The sequence below is a fragment of the Hippopotamus amphibius genome, chromosome 7, assembly GCF_030028045.1.
Source record: "Hippopotamus amphibius kiboko isolate mHipAmp2 chromosome 7, mHipAmp2.hap2, whole genome shotgun sequence".
Classification (NCBI taxonomy): domain Eukaryota; kingdom Metazoa; phylum Chordata; class Mammalia; order Artiodactyla; family Hippopotamidae; genus Hippopotamus; species Hippopotamus amphibius.
The window spans coordinates 144320502-144333156 of NC_080192.1; positions in this window are offsets into that span (position 1 = coordinate 144320502).

A 12655-nucleotide genomic window follows, 5' to 3' on the forward strand; every position below is an offset into this window, starting at 1 on the left:
CTTTATGGAAAAAGTTCTTTCTGGTCTAACACATAGCATTTGAAAAAGGAATAAAAAAGGAAAGGGAGCGAGAATCAGAGAAAAGGTTGGTCAGGCAAAGGCTTTCAGGAAAAAAAATGAGCTTTTTGTTTTTTTAACAAAGACCAATCAATGCACAAATGTCAGGCTGCAGGCCAGTCTTTTCCGCAGAACATCCTGCTATATACAAGTTTATTTCTAAAGTAACGCCATCTGAGTTCCTAAGATCAGCCTTTTCTATTTAAACTCCCAGGAAGCTACCATCTATCACAGAAATTGTAAGTCAACTAGAAAAAGCCGAATAGGAGAACTTGTAAGCATGGACCCCAATAGCTCCACTATCCAAATATATAGCAGCATGTAATGGTTCAACAGACCCCAGGTCAACAGACTGAAAACCATTCTTTGAACTCCATGGAAGAGAAAGAAGCTGATACACACAGAGGATCTACACATACACGTTGCCCTCCCAAGAGCCCTTTGGCATGATTACTTTATTTTTGACATGAGGAAACTGAAGGTCATAAACATGAAGGAACTTGTCCAAGATCTTGTGGCATCAAAAGCAGAGCTGGGACTCTGATGGGACCCGGGTCCTGCAGAGCCTTTGTCTCTGTCACTGCCATGCGACACGTACAATAACACTTATTTGAATCAGCTGCATCCACAGCAAATTCTCTGGAGTGAGCTGACGTTTCTAGAAATTCTGGGCACAACGGGCACCGAGTCAGAAAGAGTCAGGATCACTGAGCAAAGCCCATGGACACAGAGAAAAGCCCCTGCGGGGTAGCCAGGGCCTGGCTGCTTCCACTTCCAGGGAGCGAGAACTGACACTCCCTGGGGTGACCTGATCCGTTTGAGGTTTGGGGAGAGTGTCAGTGTCTCCATACAGCCTGCTGAGCGATGTTAGAAAGGCATCCTCAGACACCCCGAGAAAGTAAACGGCCTGAGAAGTCATGTGTGTAGAAGCAGGCAGTATAAAGAGAGATTTATCACTTGTGCTGATAAATTGACAGTGAAATTAAAAAACTTAATTATTTCAGCATGAATTTTGAGAGGCGTCTTTTCCCACTGAACATATGAAAAAGTTTCAAAGCATTTTGCAGCCATAAAACATCTGTGACCCAATTTACCAAAAACAACAAGAAGCAGAATAAAATCGAGTTGTTAAGGTAGCAAAGAACAGCAAGATGGTTGCGAACCCTTATTCCATCTTCTATCAATAAAAAGACTCTTGTGCATGTAGCAGGCCTTCAAAAGTGTGTCCCTATACATCCTGAGTGTGTGGGGAAGTGGGGAGGCGTTGCGAGGACCCAAAACAACACCGAGAAGGATGTATGAAGGTTCTTGACAGATCAAAGACCAAAGGAAGATGCGCTGAGAGTTCACTAATGGAAAGATAATAGCCTTCAAGAGCTGGTGAGAAAGGAAAATAGAATGAATGAATTTTAAGGACAAAAACACACTTGAAAAAATAGGGCACAATTACATTATCTGAAAGCATTGAATTATAAAATTCCTGGATGTTTCTTTCATGTCATGTTGTGGTGGCTGTTGGAGAAAGATGGAAGGTATAGCCTGGAGGGTTTAATGGTTAGTTTCAAAGGGTTTTACTGATGTCTAGAGCTTAATACAGCAGATCAGGCGGAGCCTACAAAAAAAAGTATCTTTTGAAGAAAACTGAGATCAGATCCAATATACTCAATAAATATTCACTGTTCTTGAATGATTTGAAGTAGATTATTTTAAACTGATGTAAAAAGTGACAAAAATCTGTTCTAAAGAATGTATAGAATATTGACATATGGTAATTCACTAATTGGGAAAAAAATAGGCAACACTTACTTCTCTAAGATTTGAAACTTAAATTGTGCAAAGGCTTAACTGGATTGAGTCAATGGAGAAAAATGTTTGACTTTGTGTTTTTATTGTTATTTTGTTCTGATTCCCCAGTGCCCAGGCGATTTTATATGAAGTGGCCAATTTTGTAAGCATATTCATTTTTAAGCAAGGCTCCTTTTGGTAGAGAATATTTAAGACACCCCAAAATAAATACCTACCTGAAAGTATTTTCTGAGGGAACTATTTGGCTAACCAGTCTTAATAGAATATGAGTTTTAAAAACATAATTGCTTGCATATACCTTTTATGAACATTTTTATATAAAAAGTTAATTCATTATACTTTAAGCAGTGATTCTCAAAGGAGAGTACCATTTGTTAGCTGGTGGGATGGGAATATATCATCCTTTTGGGACTTTGCAAAACATAGCACTACACACCACCCTACTCCCCCGACTCAGCCTTGGAAGAAAATTTTAGTATATATCTCCAAAGTGGCATTACTTGCCAACAACCCTGCATCCCATTCTTATTAGAAATCAGGGCTTTGTTGAGTCACTGTTGTTGGTAAGAACAGCTCATTTCTCTTAAGTGTGTGTGGCACGTGGAGTGGAAACAAACTCAGTGATTTAACGCTCTAGTCAACACAATCCTTGCTGAGGGCTAGATTCTACCAGCTCAGCTGACGCTGAGAATAGAGGTTCATACGTGGCCGGCAACAGGCCTGAGAGCTGAGACAGGAATGATCTTTGATTCTGCGTCATTCAAAACCTTTAAAGAATTGGACAGAGAGAAGCAGCATCAATGAAAGGTCATCAACGTGAAGATGCATTGGGGCAGAGTCCACGTGCGCGAGTGATGTGACTCACCACGTGGACATGAAGTGGTGGCCCCGGGCCAGCAGGGGAGAATATGCCAGCCCAATGCTACAAGGGGTGCTCTCCACCAGGGGTTCCTTTGTGGGTGCAAAAGTAGTGTGGCCAGTGTCCACTTCACAACGGTCGCTAAAAATCTGGATTCTTATGTGAACTTGCTTAATTTTTACTTTCGACTCTAAGTTTAAAAAATGAACAGTATGGGAACCAACTGTGCAGCATAAATATACCTTATCTGTGGGTTCAATGAAGCCCCAAGTTTGTGACCTCAGCTCCAGGTACCCTGGAGTCCATGGAGATGGAGGTGCAGAGCTAGATCCCAAGAGCCATTTGCCTGGGTACCATCGTATTTTGCCTCCTCCCAGCATCCCACAGATGGCTTTTTCTGGTTCGTTGGGCTTTTTGGTTTTTTGTTTTATTTTTCATGCAGTGGGAACAATTGGAATATATTATTAAAAGTAGGCCTATGAAACTAACCCCCGTGTTTACTGTAAAGATGTCATCATGGACACTGCTGATTATGTGATACCATGTGATCTACAAGAACAACAGAGAAATGCCTGCTTAAGTTTCATTATCAGAAACAATGGTGGTTTTAAGAGGCAAAAGCTTTGTCTTTATACCTTATGGGCTCTCTGACTCATCACAGATCATGTTTGCATCTTAAGAGTGGATGCTAGAAGCTTAAATGTGAATCTGTGTGTGAACACTTCGGGATCCAACCTGCTTTCTGTCATTCTCTTTCCTTTTGTTCAACTCAGTTCACATTCTTACTCTTTTTTTGTTCTATATATCTTGTTATACTGACTGGGTTCTTGGTGAGATGAGTCACATCCATTTCAAAACAAAGCAGAAAAGGAATATGGGCAGGTATTTTAAAAACAAATTTTACATATCTATCGTCTGCCTTCTTCTAAGGAGCAAGTTGGTTTTTATGCTAAGCGGGAGGAAGCATGGAAGAGTTATTACATAGCCTCCTTCTGGATCCAGAGCCTGTGATTGGACAGATTCAAACTCAAAATTACCATATAGAGAGGGAAAGGGGTAAGGGGGGAGGGGCAGCCAGAGATGGAGAATAAGAGAGATGCCACCAAAGGCTCCAGATTCATCCACTCACCCACTGAAGGACATCTTGTTTGCTCCAAGTCTTGGCAATTATGGATAAAGCTGCTATAAACATCTGTGTGCTGGTTTTTGTGTGGACATAAGTTTTTAACTCCTTTGGGTAAATACCAAGAAACACAATTCCTGATCATATGGTAAAAGTATATTTAGTTTTGTAAGAAACTGCCAAACTGTCTTTTAAAGTGGCTGTACCGTTTTACATTCTCGTGATGTTGGCTTTTGATTAGAATCTTTCAAATAGGAATTAAACACCCTTGGGTTGTATATTCACAATTAAGATACTTCTAATAGTAACAACCACTGCTAGCATATGGATTAAAATATACCTGTAAATATGTATTTATATATCATGTATGATTGTTTATCTTGAGATATTCTAGAAAAAGTTACATAATTGAGGATAAATGAGATGAATCTTAATTATAGAAAAAATTTAATAATCCTTTCTCAAGGATATCTCAAGCTGGGAAAATAAATATCAAGAATGAAAACATTTCAATGGCATAATTTATAAATGTGACCCAATCTATCTGTATGGTTGTATATATTAGCCCTCAAAATATAGAATACAAGTTCTACTGAAGCCCACATTAAATATTTTTATTTGCACACATTACAAAGAAAGCCTCAACAAAGTTTAAAAAACATATGTGGTAACGTTGATTTTTCTGAATTTCCCATCACTTGGTGCTTCAAAACATGTGAGGAGTCATATACGCCTTATTTTATGAGAGTAATCACTGAGGACAATGATATTAAAATCATCTTTTGTTTTGCTACATTAAAAAATGGGGCTCATATTTTGAAGCGATGTGACCCACAATTTGATTTGCATCATCTAATTGAACTTCCACAGCAACCCCACATTGCTGGAAATAATGAGAAACTGGGGCTGAGAGTAGTTAAATAGGAGAAGCTGACAAGACATTACACGAGAACTCGCCAAAAATTCCTTACGACAATGGCAACAGAAGAAACAACGCCCTCGCCTGCACTGCTTGGTTCTGGAAAAGGAAACCAGGACACCCTTAAGCACCATTAATCTTCACAGTAAAAGAGGCAACGATCAAGGGTCTAGTTGTTCTGTAAAATGAAGATAAATTAATTCAAATATTGCATTGTGATCTAATTTTTAAAGTGACCAAAAAATTGTTTACTTTGACTGTCATGTTGACCTCAGTGTCAGGTAGTCAAATTCATTTTATTTCCTGTGTGGGTTTTGTTTTGTTTTGTTTTGTTGTGGTCTATTTTACGTATATTTGACTTTCTTCCTTAAAACCTATCAAAGAATCACAGATGTCTTTTCTCAAAAAGTAAGAGACTGTGTATCGCAGTCTGAACAGGACAGGGGCTTTCTTTTCTGAAGAAAAATGAGACTGGCGCCCGGGAGGGTGGCAAGAGAATGCGAAGTCCCTCCTGGAGAAACCTCCTTAGAAACCAGCAGACCTACAATCCAAGACAGGACATGTGAGAAAGAGAAACCCAGCATCCCACAGTCAGCGTCAGCTGGGCCCCTGATTTGTACCTAAACAAGATGTTTTCACATCCTCTTATCTGTACTTGGCAAAACGGCGTTGGGAAACCATCCTCCCATTCTAGAAGCCCTTCACTTTTTCCTCAAGGAATGCTGATTTTACTGAGTCAAATGATGCCCATTTCAAGTCACTGATTTCTTGCTCTTTCTGATTCATTATTTTTTCCTGTAATCTTGCACTCTCCCTTTACATCACAAAACTGTGGTTTTCCTAATTGTCTTTATTGCATTTCATCATTATCCCTTCTACGTGCTTCTAGTTCAAGATCTGTGAACCAGTCCTGTGAGAAAAATTGACCATCACTGTACTTTGAAGAGCTGTGGAAATTTGGGAATCACTGGCAATGTGAATATTTTGCATTTAAACTGAGCTACAACTTGAGCTGCTTTGTAACAGGCCCTTTATCTTAAGTGGAGACAATCTGACCATTTGAGGTCAGCCCACCTATCTGTCCAAGTTCAAGCTTTCACATATTGATGATAATGTGAGTCAATTACAGCGTCTCAGTTTCTGCTGACTGAGCCGTGTGTCGCGCCACAAATCCAGCAATTATAGCCATATGCATTGTATTCTAGTTTGCCATCATTTGTTGACAGACTAATCTGTTTGGGAAAATTATTCTCTTCTGGAAATGCAATGGAAAAAGATCAGCACAAAACAAATATATCTATATACACAATGCATGGTTTGGGGTGAGGATGGTAATTTAGAATATCATAGTGCAGGTACATCTATCACACATTATTTCAATTCATTCCAATTATTATGGGTCTGTTTTATTTTTGTAAATTATAAGAGGTGCAAAAATCTCACTACAGGCTACTCACCAGGGCTTAGCAACTCGTGCTTGGGATATTTAAAAAAGTGCTTTTCCATCCGGTCAACTAAATTTAAAGAAAACATGTTTGCTACAGCAAATCTGGCCACCACTATGAAATATTTGTCACAAGGTGGAAGCCAAGGAGGGACAATGCCAGTGTCATAGGCAAAGAGTGAGCTTGGGAAAGTTTGAGGCACCATAAAACAAGCATAGAAGCAAAGAGGACATGACTCTGAGAGTGTGCTAGGGAGCAGGTCAGAGGAAAACAGAGCAACACGCAATACAGGATTAACGAGAAAGACCATGGTCCCATAAGAGCACAGAGGCAGACATTCAGATCGGGCACATCTTGGAAAGAAACACTTCATCATAGAAAAGTGACTCATGCCGGACACTTTCCTAAATACAGCTGGTGTCAACAGTCCTTCCGTTCATCTTGCACCTCGGAAATCCGAATTGCTTCACATTCATGATAAACCTCAAAACTTGTCTGATTTGCAAAGATCTATTGATGAAAGCAAGGGACTCAGGAAAAACTAGAAGACTGCTTCAGGGAAAGATGGAGCCATCCTTACCATCATACGTCTCAGGAGAATAAAAACAGAGCAGTTTTGATGCAGGAATAGTCATCATTTTAAAATCCCTTATATTTCTCTGACAATAAAGAGATGCTTTTTTCATATGTATGAAGATGTTGACCCTGCATCCTGATACTATAAGGTAAGTGGGCTTGGATGGAGGCTATCTAGGAAATGTCAACCATGTTTAAAAAAAATAAAACAAAAAACCAACAAAATCCTCCTGAACTCACACTCTGGTGGTCACTGCAACTCTGAGCTGATTAAATACTCACTTTTATTAGTAACCTCTGAGCCCTCCAGGTGACCTTCCATGTACACCCACCCCTACCTCTGGAGTTATCTCTAAACTCTGCTGTCAAATCACCATGCTCGGCTAGAGGTCCTCCACTACACCTGCTTTTTTCTGCTACTCTCATACATATCCCTGTTTTTTCCTCCTTTGTTCCGCAGGATAACCCTACTCTGAAGCAAAGAAGCCACACCCATAGCTGGGTGCCTCTAGCCAGTACAGCAGTATAATCACAAGGATGTCTTAGAGCCTTTGAGTTTTCAAAGCACTCTCCTATTTTATTTAATAGTGCATTGTCACACCACTCCAGAAAGGGAGATGTCCTTCTCACTTTGCTGGTAAAGATCATGAGATCCAGTGACCTGAACTGATGTGCTCACAGACACATCATTAACAGTAACGGGAATGAGACCTGCATCTAAGACCAGCATCAAGGAACAACGGTGCAAAATATTTGAAATCCACTGAGTCTTGTTAGTGTTTGACCTCCTTGTATTAAATGACTAGCCTTAAATTTCCATAAAATATTGTGACAATAACCACTACTTCATGCTATGTAAACAATTTATTGTATAGAAAAACAGAAAATACACATGCACACACATGCTAAAACATTTACACACACCTCTATTAGATAAATTTATACTGTGTTGACTCCTGTATCATGTGAAGATGTCATTCATTTCTGAAGGAAGGAGGGAGTTGGCAACAGAAAAAATAGCCTGCAGTTTACAAGCAGAGCTGGACACTCTGAAGGCTTTGTTTTCTCATGCCACTGTATTTCTGCTGCATAGTGTTGTAGAAACCCATGGAAGAGTGAGCTGAGCTGCCTCTGAGAGCTCTGAACACACAGCGCTCAGTTCCGGGTGATCACCTAAATGTCCTACTACAGAACCTGTAGAAAGGCCAGGATGAAGCTCTTCCTATAAAGAATAATTTAGGCTACATATCTACAAGGCCAGCAAATATAATAGTTGTGCTAAATTATACGTCTTTGAGGCTTACAGGTATATCCAATTTCTTCTACCAAAACCAAACTAAGCCAAACAAACAAAAGCCTTAGTCTACTAAGTTCTATATAAAATGACAATTGCCATAGGTGATAAACGACAGGAATCTAAACAAAAAATGAGATTGGGGGAAGGGAAGAGTCTATTTACTCCAAAGACTCTTTTTTTTTAATTAAAATATAGTTGATTAACAATGTTGTGTTAGTTTCAGGTGTACAGCAAAGTGATTCGATGATAGATAGATAGATAGATGGATAGATAGATAGATAGATAGACAGACAGGTGTATGTTATATAGGTGTATGTTATATAGATGTAAATAACATATATATATTTTCAGATTTCCATTATAGTTCCCTGTGCTATAGAGTAGGTCCTTGTCGGTTATCTATTTTATATACAGTAGCATCTATATGTTAATCTCAAAATCCTAACTTATCTATCCCATCCACCCCCTTTGGTAACCATACATTTGTTTTCTATGTCTGTGGATCTATTTCTGTTTTGTATATCATTTCAGTTGTATCATTTTTTTTTTTTAAGATTCCACATATGTGATGTCATACGAATTTGTCTTTCTCTGTCTGGCTTCCTTTACTTAGTATGATAACCTCTAGGTCCATCCACATTCTAATGATTCTTAATATGTCTATCGCTCCCATTTTTATCTGGGGTTAATAGGGTATATTGAGAAAGACTCATAGGAGTCAGTAGGATATATATATATAAATGCACCCACACACACATATATAAAAAATTCATAATTCATGAATTTACTAATTTTGTCTATACTATTAATTACATACAATTAATATATAACTGTGTGTAACATATAATTCTACCTATTAAATGTAAGGCAGTGTGCAAACCAGTGTAGGATTTCACACTCCAGTCCTCAAGGGACCCTGCAGACAGCAGGGAAACACAAACACGCTTGCAAATCCACACAGTGCAGTGAAGATGGGGTAGTCACTGTAACAGAAGACAGAGCACTCTAAGGCTAGAGGGGAAAAGTAATTTTTGTTTTGTTGGAAACTGTGGACATTGCGGAGGGTTGGAAATTTGTGTTCTTTTTGAAATTTCTTACCTGCATATAAGAGAATTATGAATTTAGCATAAATTTTACATGGTGAAAAGGATCAGATTTGGAAAATTGGTGAGTTTTGCACCCCCTAAGGTAAATTGAGGCTGAGAAAAGCCATTTCCTTTGATGAGGAACTTGGCGACCCGTTTTACAATAAAACACGCTCTCTTCTCGCGGTGAAACGCTGTTTCAGTTCCTGTGAAATGGCGTGTTCTCGAGAGGTACGTGCAAATTTCCTTCCCAAGCCGAAATTCAAGAATAACCAAGCAGGCCTTGACATCAAAAGCGCCAGTTGGCTCCACGTCCCTGAGCAAATTTTTTTCCAGAAGTAAATAATTGCTACTGGCTGAAATGACATTCAGCCCAGGCGAAACAGTCCTTCTGAGGCCCAGTAGGGTGCTCACGGTCAGATGGTGTGTCCTTAACGTGCTGGGATGTAGAGCAGCGCGCTGTCTCGCCCGTTCTATTTGAAACACTTAGCTGTTCAATAGGGAGTGCTCAGAAGGAGATGAAAATTGCGCTGGCATCTGAACAACAACAAAGAGGAGAAAATGGAAATGACATTGGTGAGCATCTCTCTCAGATGCTGAGGCTTATTTCTTCACCATCGTTAAAATTTCGGGAATTTATTTTTGGAAATTTCTATAGTAAAATATCAGGTTCAGTCATGAACAGTGGTGTGTTTAGTGTCTATAAATCAACAACAATACAGAATAATAGACGTGGTTGAAAATGGAGAAGAGAGGAGGGAGGGAGGAAGGAAAGAAGGAAGGAGAGAGAGAGGGAGGGAGGGAGAAAGAAGAAAAACTGAAACAAAAATGAAATGCCTACCAAAAGCACAGTAACATCACTAATTCAAAAGTGACTTCCTTCTACTCTTCAAAACAAGTCAGGAAAATGGTGCTGAATTAAAACAGAGCCCCGCCTGCCAGAGCATGCATGAGGCAGCCCCACCTCCAGGTTTCTAGGCTAGAAATCCTTGGTCTCTACAGAAGGGATCATTTGCCTCTTGGAAATGAAGCAGGCAATGAGGGAGGTCTCCCTCACCTGAAGAAATGCCCCCTTGTTTTCACAACTCTCCCATTGTGCTTCCACTTCACCGTTGATCCGAGAGCCAACAAATCGTCAAGAAGGACCCGCTGCTCACCATCTAAGTTGCTTCCTTTCTTCCCAAGTTGATTCTCAGCAGAAGCCCTCAAAAGTAAAGTCACTCCCCAGTGCAGTAAACAGAGAAGGGCAGGGAAAACGACGTCTGCACCACCTTCCAGATACTGAGCAGCCCTAAGGTGACAGACGCCCACTACACAGCGTCACAGCAATCCTTGCGTGGAGGACTACAGGAGGGAAGATGCCAAGATTCACTCACTACCTACGACACGCCAGACCTTTTCAGAGATATCACATTGCTCAATACTGCAATTGTTACAAAACCCCTTTGGGAATGAGTAAAACGAGACTTCAAGAGGGAACATGTTCTTGTCCACGCTCACCTGGTAGGTACGCCACGGGTTTTAGGTTTAATCCCGTCCCAAAACTTCCTGCCCTGTGGGAAGTGACGTGAACTTGGCTCCTTCTGCTGTTGGGTTCTCGGAGGCCAACACGCAGCTGTTTGTGGCTCATTTTCCCAGCCTGGTTCCCTGTATAGATGTTCTGTTGATTCTTTGAGTGACCCTGAATCCTTCCAGTCCATGTATTTTCTGCCTCATGCATCTAGTTCTGCTTCAGAAACCTATTCAGGTGTCTATTGTTTACATTCAAGAACTCTGGTACTGAAGTAAGAGAGTAGCACAGACATATATATACTACCAACTGTAAAATAGGTAGCCAGTGGGAAGTTGTTGTACAACAAAGGGAGTTCAACTCGAGGATGGAAGATGCCTTAGAGGACTGGGACGGGGAGGGTGGGGGGACTCGAGGGAGGGTGGGGAGGGAGTTGAGGGAGGGAGGGAATACGGGGATATGTGTATAAAAACAGATGATTGAACTTGGTGTACCCCCCCAAAAATAATAAATAGATAATAAATAAATAAATAAATAAATAAATAAATAAATAAATAAATAAAATAAAAAAAGAACTCTGGTACAGAGAATTGTGGTTCAGGCTGCTAGGGAATTATTCCAGAAGAAGGGCTACCGCAGTGTCTGGAAGGATGATGCCAGAAGTTTCATGCAGAAGAGGTGGGTCTGAAAGGACCAGAAGGTCAGGGAAGGGAAGGAGGGACAAGAGTCCCAGGCAGAGGGAACAGCGTTAGCAAAGGCACGTAGGCAGGAAGGATTTGTTTTGCTCTGAAACACTTCCCTGGTTTCAGAATTATTCTAACTGGTTCTGCTGATTCCTTGTTGTCTTTTTAATTGAGCTTCAGTGATTTTTCTGTTAAACATGGGTGATGGCATCTCCCGATGTTTCTAATTTCTCCATGTTCATTTTCCATGGGGTTGAATTTGTTATATGCAATCTTCAGTCTATTTCCTCCACTCAGAAATCAGAGTAAAAGGTTATGTGCACAGCCAAAAGAACACAGTGAGATTTCTCTATGCACGTCTTGTGTTGTTACACCTACAAGACCTTTTCAGAAAAAGGAACTTTTGAAACAAAAATATTTTTAAGATTCTGGTCAAAGATGTTGGTGGCGAACTAGCCAAAAGCTAGTATGCTATTGAATAAGAAAATAGCTTTAAAAAGAAAGACAGAGAGGAAAGGGAAGGGAAGGGAACGGAAGGGAACGGAAGGAAGGAGGGAGGAGGGAGGGAGAGAGGAAGGAAGGAAGGAAGGAAGGAAGGAAGGAAGGAAGGAAGGAAGACCTACCCTCGCCTGGAGTCAGGATGCCCACGAGCCCTCTCTTCTCTTTGTCAACACCTTCACTTCCACGCTCAGGCTGCATAGTTCATAAGTAGACACCTGATGTGCAAGAAACCCATGCACGGGCTTCCAGAAACCTATGGAATTTAACAAAAGATGTGGTGATCATCAATTCCTCTCTCAGGAAGTGGGAATTGAATAGTTAGAGAAAAATCTGGAAACTGTGTGCAGAGAGAGACAGAGACAGAGACAGAGACAGAAAGGAGGATTCCGAGTTGGAGGGACACCACAGGTAAGATAAGAAGGTGCTGGGGAGTCAGAGACATGTTGAAAATGTTCCCGTAACCTGAGAAGTTAGATCTTTTCCCACGGGCACTAAGAAACCGTCTGAGACTATTAAGCAAAGCAGTCTCTCAGCCAATTTTACATTTTGAATAAATTACTCTGAATGAAGAGCAAGTGGATGCGGGGGCAACCGATTAGAGCCAGAGGGTCAGTAATGAGGTTCCGAATGGCAGTGACCGAAGCCAGGGCTGGAGACATGTGCTGGGTGCGGGGGCTGGGGGTTGGGGAGAGGAGGGACAGAGAGAACACACGCATCTAGGAGGTGGAATTGGCAGAGCTCAGACCACCCCGGGTCATATTTTGAGACTTTCCCGAAGACATTCCCAAACTGAA